The sequence below is a fragment of the Alosa sapidissima genome, chromosome 5 (assembly GCF_018492685.1).
Source record: "Alosa sapidissima isolate fAloSap1 chromosome 5, fAloSap1.pri, whole genome shotgun sequence".
Taxonomy (NCBI): Eukaryota; Metazoa; Chordata; class Actinopteri; order Clupeiformes; family Clupeidae; genus Alosa; species Alosa sapidissima.
In genome coordinates, this window is record NC_055961.1 from 17,003,691 (window position 1) to 17,017,393 (window position 13,703).

Genomic DNA, 13,703 nt, shown 5'->3' on the forward strand with positions numbered 1-13,703 from the left:
CCGGGCACTTAAGCCTGTGAGGTAAATATTGAAAGCTTCCCTTTCATCCCTCAAATATAAAGTACAAATGGGCTATGGCCTGCTAACAACCCTCTCTTCTCACTCCATTTTGCCCAATAGGGGTTTTTTTATTTTTTTTTTTAAAGAATGCCACACACCGAGTAGGCCTACTGATGAAGCTTGACAATATGTGACAGGAGGCATTTGTGCATGCAAGGGAAAAAGGAAAAGGCAGAGCCAGAGAGAAAGACAAAGAAAGGAAAGTCTCTCTCTCTCTCTCTCTCTCTCTCTCTCTCTCTCTCTCTCTCTCTCTCTCTCTCTCTCTCTCTCTCTCCTCTCTCTCTCTCTCTCTCTCTCTTTCTCTCTCTCTCTCTCTCTCTCTCTCGAAGTCAGGTCACTGCTCACTGCATCTGTTCTGTGGGCGCACTTCATTCACTCGTGGCGCATGGCAATTTAAATGTCATCCCAACCTCCACAGCACGAGCTAAGATGGCATCACTCGGGCCTACAAGTGCACTGACAATCCCTGGCGTAATAACACAGTTGCAAGGCGATGGGGAGCAGAGAGTAGCTCTCAGCCAGACCACATTAACCTCCTTTCCCTGTGACAGTCAGTGAGGAGACAGTACGGAACCAGGGGCAAGTTTAGCACTTTTGCATGAATATGCAACAGAGTAAAGATTCAAATTGGACAGACAGACATTGATAGATGGATAGATAAGCAAGACAATAAATCCTTAAATTTGTTGTCAAGTTGACAAGTATCCCATAGGTGTATCAATCATAGCCTACTATAGAATCTTTAGTCACCAAATACTTTACAGATCATCCACCATACCATACACCCTCCTTCATCCACTCTAAACACATAATGATTCTTATGAGCATCTGTGACGGGAGTGAGAGACCACAGTGTCCCATCACATCAACAAAAGTCATTTATAACTTTGACATTTCAGAGATGGGTTGGGATTTAGTTAAAGATGAAGTGTGTGGATCGTGGTTGTAAAAACCCATTTTGGTCTGACTGACTGGCATTCCTTTGCATTACTGCGTGTGTGTGATTTATGCTTGAAAGCATCTCGTACTGACCTATTTCAGAGATGGGGGTGCACTGCAATATGCAGCGGATATTCCACTTCCCATATCATACTTGCACTGTGAAGCACAGTGAAAAAAAAATAGTGAAACGTGAAACCGCAGATTTATAAATTGTGGGATGAGTTAGATTCTGGGGAGCAGGCTGCAGGCATTCCCCTGCGGTGGAGTTTCTGCATCCAGTTGTCCAATTGGAAGGGCATTGTGCAATTTGAGGCCACAGGATTATAAGGCAATGCTATAGGCCCTTTCAAGAGAGTTCCATTATCAGCATCATAGTTGGCCCCACAAGACTTCCTTTTTAACATTCCATATGTTATCTTAATGCAGAGGAAGTAGATTGGGGCCCAAATAAAACGTTCAAGCATTGTTTTTGTTTTTATTGTTGAAAGGGTCTATAACATGTGCATTGATTTGCATTTTTGTTGTATTTACAATATTACAATGCATATTAGGAATTTAGAGTCTATGCTTCCCATTACAGTGCAGTGACTCCTACATTTGTTTTCTTTTTAGTTTTGCTGTGGTGGGCCTATTTCCCACGCTTTTTAGACGCTGGCTTTCTACCGTAGTTTCCCAACTATTAGCCAAGTTTCAAACATTGATTTTGCTAAATTTCTTTTCCATTTGAGAATGATGGAGGCTACCATGCTCTTGGGCACTTTCAATGCTGCAGAAATGTTCTTGTATCCTTCCCCAGATCTTTGTCTTCACACAACCCTGTCTCGCAGGTCTACGGACAATTATCTTAACCCTCGTGGCTTGGTTTTCACTCTGACATACACCATCAACTGTGAGACCATATATAAAGAGATGTCTGCCTCTCCTAATAATGGCCAATTAATTAATTTAGGCACAGGTGGACTCTAATCAAGTTGTAGAAGCATCTCAAGGACCATTGATAGAAGTAGGATGCAACAGAGCTCAATTGCAAGCGTCATAACAAAGGGTCTGAATACTTATGTAAATAGAATATTTCAGTCTTTTATTTTTTATAAATTTACAAAACACTCCAAAAATCAGTTTTTTTGTGGAATGTTGGAGTATTGTATGCAGATTAATGAGAAAAAAATTAATTGAATCCATCCAAGATGAGTCTGAAACATAACAAAATAAGGAAAACTTGAAAGGGTCTGAAAACTTTCCGGTTGCACTGTATGTTATTATAAGATCACAAACAGTACTTCGGCACACTACCAGGGCAACCCTCATTAGTACAAAGTACTGCCCGATCACTGGCCTTGGTTTGGTTTATTGATTTATTCTGGCACCACTGAATGTTCTCTGATGTGTTTGAATGACAATGTTTGTCTGCAGCCACGCACAAGCTGCTTTTGTGAGAAGGTGTTCCATTAGCCAAATCAGATTTCTGTTGTTCCAAAATTTCACAACTGCTTCATTTTGTATTTTCAGTTTGTCACAAAACAAATATAGCCTAGACAATAAGTGTGCATGGTAACATGCAGCTTTGTCATGCCTGACAAATGGTTTGTTGCCGGTTCGAAATGGCTAATATTCTTTATCTAATCATTTTTTTTCTTTTTTATCTAATCAGCTGCTTAATGCTAATTCCATTCATAATGCATTCTAACAACCTGTAACAACTCACGTAACGTTTCTATCAGAAAAAAAGGAGGACATGAAGTGACAGGAGTGACACCTAGTGGTATAAAAACATTCCTACAACTGTTCTCATAACCTTTGCTTGGAATGGGACCGAAAGTAAAACTTGTAACTCTGAACTTTCAGTAATGCAATAACTCAGAAAATAATGCAATGGCATGACTTTAGGTTTGGAAATAACCTTTGGATTTATCTTACCAAACCTATAAGAATGATTAAACCGATTAGAATGATTTCTTGAATCATCATTAAAGAAGCAGACGCTTTTGTCCAAAAAACATACATTATATTTTAACCAAGGACCAAACAAATCACACCAGAGAGATAGTTCACTCTTCCCTTCAGTATTCTCAGAGAAAAGTTAATTAACTTGTCTACTGTGTGTGTATGTGTGTGCGTGTGTCTTTATGTGTGTGTGTGTGTGTGTGTGTGTGCATGCGTGCGTGCATGTGTGTGGTGAGTGTATGCATACCTGTGTGTGTGTGTGTGTGTCTGTGCTTGTGTGTGTGTGTGTGTTTTTATGTGTGTGTGTGTGTGTGTGTGTGTTTATGTGTGTGTGCGTGCGTGTGTGTGTGTGCGTGCGTGTTTGCGTGTGGGTGTGTTTGTGCATATGTGCGTGTATGTGTTTGTTTTTATGTGTGTGTGTGCGTGCGAGCAAGGGCGTAGGTTTGGTCACAGCTTTGGTGGGGACACATCCCCAACTCCTGTTGTCACAATACCAACATTATTATGACCGCCGCGCAGCGAAGCAGCGGTCATATAGGTTTAGTCAGATTTTTTTTTTTTTCTTTTTCGCATGTCCAAATTTGCGTCAAGGATTCCTGGGACACTGTAAGACCGGGGTGCGCGAAACTTGGTGGGCATGTAACCCCACATGGATAGCATGGAACCATCGTTTTTCGTTTTGATCTGTAGCCCCCCCCCCCCCGCTGGACTGGACCCCCCGAAAGGAGGGTAGGGCAGACACAGTTTTCTGTGAAAATCTCGAGAACCGTAGGGTTTAGGAGGACCATTTTTTTTTGTATGTTGATCTCAAGGGGCTATGTCAACCCATTCCATAACCACTCATTTCATGTATAGTGCCACCTAGTTAAACACAAAAAAGTAAAAATGAGGTGTTGTAATCGCAGGTATCTGTGACCTAACATTGTCAAAACTGCACAAAATTGGAAGTGTAGGATCATTATGACACCCTCTGAATGCACGCCAAGTTTCGTGGAATTCCGCTCATGGGGGGCCACACAATAAATTCATTTATGTTACTATACACCAACTGGCCTGTGGGTGGCCGGAGACGGTTTTCTGTGAATATCTCGAGAACCGTAGGGCCTAGGAGGTCCACCTTTTTTGTATGTTGGTCTTAAGGGGACATGTCAACCCATCCCATTACCACTTATTTCATGTATAGTGCCACCTAGTTCAAAATTAAAAAGCAAAAAATTAGGTGTTTTCATCACAATATCTCTGGCTGACATGGTCAAAACTGCACGAAATTGAAAGTGTAGGATCATTATGACACCCTCCAAATGCATGCCAAGTTTTGTCAACCCATTCCATAACCACTCATTTCATGTATAGCGCCACCTAGTTAAACACAAAAAAGTAAAAATTAGGTGTTGTAATCGCAGGTATCTGTGACCTAACATAGTCAAAACTGCACGAAATTGGAAGTGTAGGATCATTATGACACCCTCTGAATGCATGCCAAGTTTTGTGAACTTTCGTTCATGGGGGGCCTTACAATAAAATAATTTATGTGTACATTTAGTGACCGTACACCAACAAGGATTCCCGGGACACTGAAAGACCGGGGTACACGAAACTTGGTGGGCATGTAATCCCACATGGATAGCATGGAACCATCATTTTTCGTTTTGATCTGTAGCCCCCGACTGGACCCCCCGAAAGGAGGGTAGGGCAGGCAAAGTTTTCTGTGAATATCTTGAGAACCGTAGGACCTAGGATGACCAATTTTTTCCGTATGTTTGCCTCCAGGGGTCATCTTAACCCATTCCATGTGCACACATGTGCATAAACAGATACACACGCACACACATACATTCACAGTAATCATACGTATGACACATACTCACACAGTAGACATATGTACGCATGCATGCACATGCACAAACACAGGCACATACGCAGGCACACACACAGGCACACACACAAGCACGCACACACACACACACACACACACACACACACACACACACACACACACACATAAACATAAACATGTACACGCACACATGCACACAAGAATTTCTCAGAATTATGAACAGGCAAGATGGGGGTGGGGTTGTATAAAATTAATTTTACATGTGAAATCTATGAACTAATCATGTTTTGGTACTTGTTGTCTAGGAGACACCAGTGAGAATTGAGTGTGGATAATGCAATTTAACGAGACAGTTAGAATCATATAGGCCTTTCAGCGTGATTTATTTTTGTGGAAAAAATGTGCTGGACTGGCAGCGGTCATATTTTGTACCGCTCTGCGGTACATCTAGTTGTTTCAATACCAATACTAAGTATTCGGTAAGATTTGGTTTGTGTGATTTGTGAGATCATTCACATCAGTGGCAATCATGGAATTTGATTGACCCTCCACACACACACACACACATATACACATAGAAAGTGGTTATCATCAGTGTTGGGCAAGTTACTTCAAAATCGTAATGTATTATGTATTACTCATTACTGTCATTTTGAAAGTAATTTTTTACATTATAATATTACTGTATCTGAATTGTAAGGCATTACACTACTATTGTATTAGCCTACTTTTAAGTTACTTTTACCAAAATATGGATTTGGAATTCTAAATGCAGTTTATTATGCTCAATGCAGCTCATTGCACTTCTAATGGAGGGCGATGTGGTATAACATAATGACTGAGCTAGGCTTAAGGCTAACACCAGTAGAATGCAATAGGCGCAGTGATGTCTCATGATGCAATACAAGGAACAATCATAGCCAGATTTTTTTTAAAGCAGACCAAAGGTCGAAGTCTGGTCAATTGTGATAGAAATGCTGTAACGTTAGGCTTAGGCCTACTCATTAAAATCAACTACCTGTATATTGTAACTCAAAACTTAAAGACATGTCAAGATAGGCTACACAGTGCCGCTGCTGGCCATTTTGGTGCCCTAACTGGTGAAATACTGTATTAACCTAAGTATGTCATCATATGGCCAACTATAAGGATGTAATCTGCCTGTTCTCATGGATGGGTAGTATTTCTGAAACATGTAATATGTATTTCAAATACAAAATAGTATTTTGTCATTTGTATTTTATTGAGTTGAAGGAAATGGCTATGTATTTAGTATCAAAATACTTTATTGGTGTGTATTTTTGCATTTTAAAAATACTGCAAAATACTATATGTGAAAAACACTAAAATGGTAGATACTACACACAGGTGTAATGAATAATTGATAATTAGGTAACAATGGTTTATGTTTACCGCAATCAGCTAATGTGAGAACAGCTGTGTTCAACGACACTCCCAGCTTTTCAGTGACGGCTATTGCTGAAGCATCAGCTCTGGTCTGAAGTATAAGTAAGTATAAGTATATATACTCTTTTGATCCCGTGAGGGAAATTTGGTCTCTGCATTTATCCCAATCCGTGAATTAGTAAAACACACTCAGCACACAGTGTACACACAGTGAGGTGAAGCACACACTCATCCCAGCGCAGTGAGCTGCCTGCATCAACAGCGGCGCTCGGGGAGCAGTGAGGGGTTAGGTGCCTTGCTCAAGGGCACTTCAACCGTGCCTACTGGTCGGGGTTCGAACTGGCAACCCAGGTTACAAGTCCGTAAATGTAAATTCTTGAATTATTCTTAATTCTGATCACGCTACATGAACTTGCATACGGTATACTATTTGGTATGACAGGGGCCAAATTGTATTGTTTTTTACTATATAGTTTTAATAGGCTAAATGTTTGGGATAAAAAAGCTTTTTTGCAGTGCTTCCATACTTCCTTGAAAAAAGTATTTTGATTATTTTCTAAATACAAAAATTAAATAAATACAGTATTTTATTTTGATACATTAAAAATGAGGGTAGGCCTATTAGGTATTTTATTTTGAAATACATTCTGATGTATTTTTGTCCATCCCTGTCTGTTCCCAGCATTAGCACAACACTGCGATGGTTAGCTTGTCACCTGTGACGATATATGCTAGGCCTAAGTGACTGACCTATCTGGGTGCGTTTGGAGATGCCTCATGAACGTTGTTGAATAGGCTTAATTTATCCTGGTGCCACACACCTTGCATGTCGCTGTTCGCTTATTTCCTCTGTGCATGAAGTTATTGTAACCGAAAATAATGATAAAAGGCACAACTCCGGGAGGACTTCTTGTCGCCATGGTCTATGCATTTTTTATACAGTATATCTGTGAGTGTGCACACATGCGTTACGTTGCACATTATGGCAAAGGGGCCATGCCGCTCGTTATACGTTTTCCAAAGTATTCTGTATGTAGCAATAAAATAAAATAGAAATACATCAATACATTTAGATTTTAAAAAAGCAATAATTGCATGAAATACAGCTTGTTCAGGAGTCTCGAAGCTCGAGTCAAGTCTGAAGTCTTTTGAGTGGAGTCGTAAGTCAAGTCTGAAGTCATTGTTTTTGCGACCTCACTGCTTTTCAGCCAATCAATGACGTTTCTTGTACTGTAGTGCTGGCTGTCGGAAGGATCAGCAGCACAAATAAGTTCGCTAAAATATTGGTGGGGACCATTTGTCATCTCAAAAATTTGATTAGGACTAGTCCTTAGCGTCCCACCCTAAATCTACGCCCATGCGTGCGAGTGCTTGTGTGCGTGCCTGTGTGTGTGTGTATGCGTGTGAGTCTGTACGTGTGTGCCTGTGTGTGCGTATGCATACATATGCCTACATGTCTACTGTGTGTGCATGTGTGTGCGTGTGTCTTTATGTGTGTGTGTGCATGCGTGCGTGCATGTGTGTGAGTACCTGTGTGTGTGTGTGTGTGTGTGTGTGTGTGTGTGTCTGTGCTTGTGTGTGTGTGTGTGTGTGTGTGCGTTTATGTGTGTGCATGTGTGTGTGTGTGTGTGTGTGTGTGCCTGCATGTGTGTGCATGCATCTTTATGTGTGTGTTTGCGTGTGTTCATGAGTGTGTGTGTGTGTGCACACGCATAGTGTACAGTCACTAAATGTACACATATATTCATTCATTGTATGGTCCCCCATGAACGGAATTCCACCAAACTTGGCATGCATTCAGAGGGTGTCAAAATGATCTTACACTTCAAAGTCCGTGCAGTTTAGAACCTGTCGGTCAAAGATACCTGCGATTACAATGTCTGTTTTTTTTTTTTTTTTTTTTTTTCATTTTTAATAGGTGGCGCTATACATCAAATGAGTGGATATGGGATGGGTTGACATGGCCCCTGGAGGTCAATATACAAAAACAAATTGGTCATCCTAGGCCCTACGGTTCTCGAGATATTCACAGAAAACTGTGTCTGGCCATCTAGTTGCCACAGTTGGTGTACAGACACTAAATATTATATATTTAATCACTAGATATTCACAGAAAACTGTATCCACTCTACCCTCCTTTCAGGGGGTTCAGTCTGGCAGGGGGGCGGGGCGACAGATCAAAACGAAAAACAATGGTTCTATGTCATCCTTATGGGGCTACATGCCCAACAAGTCTCGTGCACCCCCGGTCTTTCAGTGTCCCGGGAATCGTTGACACAAAATTACTGAAATAAAGAAAATCCGGAGAAAAAAAAAATCTGACTAAACCTATATATGACCGCCGCTTCGCTGCGCGGCGGTCATAATAACTAAAACATGTAATAACTGACAATGTGATTGCTACAGAGTTTCTCATGTATAAAAACAGATGCAACCTGGCCACAGTCAGGTATTTTCCTTTATCCTTAATTGAATAGCATCAACACCGGAAAGAGAAACCATGAGGCCAGTGATCACACTCTACTTTGCACTGATGACTGGAATAAGTACTGTTTAACTTTATTGTCACTTTAAAATATACAGTATATATATTTCTTTATTGTTTAGCTAGATCATCCTTGAATTTCCCCTGGGGATCAATAAAGTATCTATCTATCTATCTTTCTATCATCTTGGCTCAAATTAACTGTAGTCTAAACTGTACTATGAACTCTTTCCAGATGTCTATGCTGCAGGTGAGGACGGAAGATGTTCCCGGAGGTTTAGTTGGGATGAATTTGAACTTATCAGTGAATTCTGTGGTGGTAGTAATAAGTAAGTAAATATGTTCATATTTACCTTCTCTGTATATATGCTATTAGTACACTATATACTATCAGTGGTTCTATATGGCTCTTAATTTATTTTCAGATGCTGTGTTTAAAAACATTTGTAAAGAACATCCACAAATGATGATCTTGTGGGGATGAACCAATACAATTTGGTTTTGGTTTGCTTTTTCTTCCTTTGTGGAATAGCATAATTTCAATTGAAACATTTTCATTTCCTCTCATCATCCTTCTGTTCAGAAATGACTTTGTTGGAAGCAGGTTTAAATAAAAATCTAAATAATATAATGAGCTTGTGCGCGTCCATGACAATGAGTTGTATAAGGATTTGGGGATAGATGCAAGATGTCTTCTTTTAAAGAAGCAATTATAGTTTTGAAATTCTCAAAACTTTTTGTTCAAACTCCATATCATCTTATCACTTGTGCGCATCATTAAAGCAGTTTCTCCCCATCTTGAACAAACAGCAGTGCTTTAGTACATCATTTTGTGCAAATGTTTTTTACATTTTCAATTGCTAATGCCATGTTGGGCAAATGCACTACACTGGTTCCATGCTGAATAGTACCCCAACAAATTGGCCTTATTTCATCGCTTAAGTCATTAGTTGCAAATGTGTTGAACTAGCTGTCATAGCTAGCGTTCATAGTCTGTCTAGCATATACAGTATACATAATGTGACCTAACAGACAGGAACGTCAGGATGTATAGAAATGTGTACATATACACTGTCTTGCCATCAACCCCCTCCACACACAATAATGTGTAAATGTGTAGTTTTGGAATAGAAAATCTACAATAAATAGCAAAACATAAATTGAGAAGAAAGCATTTTGAGATCTTTAACAGTTGAATTTGGACTTGGGTTGAAACAAGAGGAGTGCTATTTCTCAGCTCAGTTCATCTGAAGATTTTATTTTTCTTCTCTGCCTACTCTTATTCTGCTCTATTCTCTATTTCCCTCCTAAGGTTGCCATAGGAGAAATTGGTGAGATCTCATTTAAAAAAAAATGCTTTCCAATGAGTATCGATTAGTTATCATGTTGTTCTTGTTTTTCTTTTTAGGAGATGTTTCGAGTTTTTGTCTTTCCTTTTTCTGGTAGTTGAAGAGAGGCTGAAGACTGAATACCACAAGTTCATACTTCCAAAAAACTTTTAATATGAATTCCTTCTTTTAAAGGAAGAAAAAGCTAAAATAATAGTGCTTCATCCCCACAAGGTCATCATTTATGGATCACCACTGTTTTTAAACACAGCATCTGAAAAAAATGGCAATAAATTAGAGTGGCATATAAAACCACTGATATTAAAGTGTACTAACAGGATACAGAGAGATAAAATGAATATTTACATATTTACTTACTTATTTCTACCACCACAGAATTCACTGATGAGTTCAAATTCATCCCGCCTACACCAACAGGCACAGCTTGCGTACTTTCAGTATAGACATCTGGAAAACGTTCACAGTACAGTTTATGCAGATAACAGGCACCATAACTACAGTATACACCACAGTTCATTTTAGCCAAGATGATCCAGATAAAAATGTTGTGAAATGACAATAAAGTGAAACAGTAGGCTACATACGGCCCACCAGTGCAATCATCATCAGTACAAAGTAGAGCACGATCACACGCCTCATGGTGTCTCTTTGCAGTGTTGATGCTATTTAGTAAGGATGAAGGAAGATACCTGACCATGGCCAGGTTGCACATGTTTTTATATATGAGACTCTGTAGCAATCACATTTAGGCAGTTATTACTCATATGTTTCAGCTATTACACATTATGTTATTACACATATGTTGCTGTTTTGCTGGATTTGTCAACAGCAAAGACAAATGCAGAAGTTCATCTCAGTTCAATGTTTGCTGATGAATTGTGCCTGCCTACTCAATATTGCCTGAAGAACGATTAAAATAAGATACCTTTTGAGAATGTTTGTTCAAATCAAGTATATCATTCATAAACATAGTGCACTCTACTCAGGTTTATACAGATTTAAATTAGTTTAGTTAGTGTGAGATTAAAATGTTAAACTTGAGGCAACAAGAATCATTAACCAAGGCAGTCTTACAAGTTGGTTGCAGTATGTTTACCATGTTGTAAGTCGCTTTGGTTAAAAATGTTTCAGCCAAATGTAATGTAATGTAATGTAATGTAATGAAATATTATGAAAGAGTGTTGTTTTGATTTTATACTCAGAGTTTCGATGATGGTTCTTGTTTATTTTATTTGATACTTGCAAATTCTTCCTTTAACGCTGTTCATCTTACCATGGCATTTAGGCGTATGTGAAACATCTAGGCCAAAATAAATTGATTCTATTCTGATATGCAGTGTACAGACACATCACTTAGAGGAATCCACAGTTCTGGTATATGTTATCACAGAAACACATCACCCTTTTACGGAAAAGGGTGTCATCAACCAGTCACTAAAATCTGAATGAATAAAGACATCGAAATGTTAAATTAAATTAAGCTTCAAAATCATGAGTCTTGAACGTCTCAAACTATATGGGCAGGTCTTAGCCTGGAAAATCCAGACCCTGGTAATCTAGAAAGATTAAGGGTCTCGTCACGAACAATGTAATGGCCCAACTCGAGGGGCGGGAACAAGCATGCATTTAAATCTCACTGCACACAATTGGATAACACTAGACCATGTTTACTCTGAATGATTTCGGACTTCGACGCAATCGGATAACACTACGACCAATGTGTACTGTCCTCCAACGTTCCCCGGAATGTTGGGGTGAAAGTAACGTGCATCATTGCTCATTGCCAGAGTGTCTCGCAGAGACAATTCCATTGTGCTCTCGCGAGAACTCTAGATTTTCAGGGTAGGCAGGTCTGCTGACTGCTCTGCTGACAAAGCTCTAAATCAGCTACTATTCACTAAACCAGTTAATCCTAATTAGCACCACTCTCGGCCAGTAATTATTGATATCACCTTTCACTAGTTCGCCTGTCTGTATGATTGCTATGCTGAGTAATTGCTCTAAAACTTAAACTGTTTACCATGTTGTTAGTCGCTTTGGCTAAAAATGCGTCAGCCAAATGTAATGTAATATAATGTAATGTAATGTAATGTAATGTTTGTAGTATTTGTCATGCCAATAAAGCACCATTTGAATTGAATTGAATTGAATTGAGTGTATAAGCTAAGCGCGTGTTTGGCATGGTAGCTGGCCGTGGTCCTGGAATGCCTGAAGCGGAGATTGCGATAGAGCACCCCCTGTGTAAGGAGGATGAGTAACTGGGCTATCAGTGAAACGGAGGAGTAGAGGGGAGGAAGAGGGATAATTTTCTCTCTAACCTATACAATGTGTTTCCAAACAAATGTTCATTTTTTGTTTACTGATCTCTTTATATGATCTCTTTTGTTTATCAATCTCTTTATAGTTTTTCTCAATTGCTTTAATAAATGTCAACTCTTTCATCACATTTTCAAAACAATTAACGCAGAGGCACTCTAACACTCTCAAAACATTAAAAAAAATGCAGCAAAAGCATATTTTACCTTTAAACAACACACACTGGACAACACAATGCAAAATATATTTCTCTAAATGAGGAGTTTCAGCCTTTATTTCTGCCATGTCTGTGCCATTTCTTTCTCATTTTTCTGGTATCAGAAAAACTGTGAAAAGACTAAATGTATTGAATAAAAAACGAATTAAGTGTGCTTGCTGAAAGCACACGCAAGCACACATTTGTATTATTATTCCTCTCAGCCCACTTTTTTGGCCAGCTCCTGCCCCTAGGCCTTTTAAGATATTGACATCGTTCAGTCGCGAAGCAAGGCTTTGATGTATGAAGACCAGACTTGGTACATGGACTTGGGACCCCATCCTCAGGACGCAATATACATTTGGTGTCTTTTGACCACTAGGGGGCCCTATAATCACAGGAAGTAGGCTCATATCTCAGCAACGCTTTCACATATAGAAACCAAACTTGGTACATGGACTTGGGACCCCATACTGAGGACACACAATACATTTGGTGACGTTCGACCACTAGGGGGTGCTAGAGTTACAGGAAGTTAGCTCATATCTAAGCGACACTTATTTCTCAAAACAAAACATGGTACAGGGACTCGGGACTCCATTGTGAGGGCACGCATATCATTTGGTGCCCTTTGACCTAGGGCTCGCCGCAACTAGCAAAAATGTGTTTTGGCATTTCGGATGTACGTTAAAGCACTCTGACCTGTATGCCCGATTTTTAAAAATGATGTACCGTTGGAATTCTTGGATCAAGTTTAGTTCAACGTACCATATTTCACTATCTGCTCCCGTTGGTGAACCGCACATGAGCAAGCACACTTTCGCAGTTCCTCGGAAATGATTTCTAGTTATTTATTCCTCCCAAGATGTAACTGTCATTGACATGTAAGACCGCTTTCCTTGACTCATGGAGCTGCGTGAATTTTATTACAACTTTTCGCCACGATATGGCAGTTTAAGTCCGCTTGGTACTGTAAGGCGTAAGCCATTGGTTTCCAAAGGAGATTTTATTTGTGTCGCCAGCATCCTATTGTCAATTTATGTTGTAAATAGGCCTACCTTATAAGCCTACCTGTAGCTTAGGGAAGCTAACACCTTTCTATTAGGATCTAGTTTGTTAGTTACAGTTTTGTCATAACTCCCTGATGCATTTTTGCATTTAGAATAG

The 13,703-nt window shown here is 39.6% G+C and overlaps 1 long non-coding RNA gene across 1 annotated transcript; it reads right to left on the reverse strand.

Moving 5' to 3' along the window:
- Positions 1 to 10,153: 10,153 nt before the first annotated feature.
- On the reverse strand, positions 10,154 to 10,713 carry LOC121709728. Its single transcript, XR_006032020.1, has 3 exons — positions 10,609 to 10,713; positions 10,382 to 10,471; positions 10,154 to 10,277 (listed from the first exon to the last, which is right to left on the reverse strand). It is a non-coding gene; the product is annotated as an uncharacterized LOC121709728 (long non-coding RNA).
- Between the last annotated feature and the right edge of the window lie 2,990 nt (positions 10,714 to 13,703).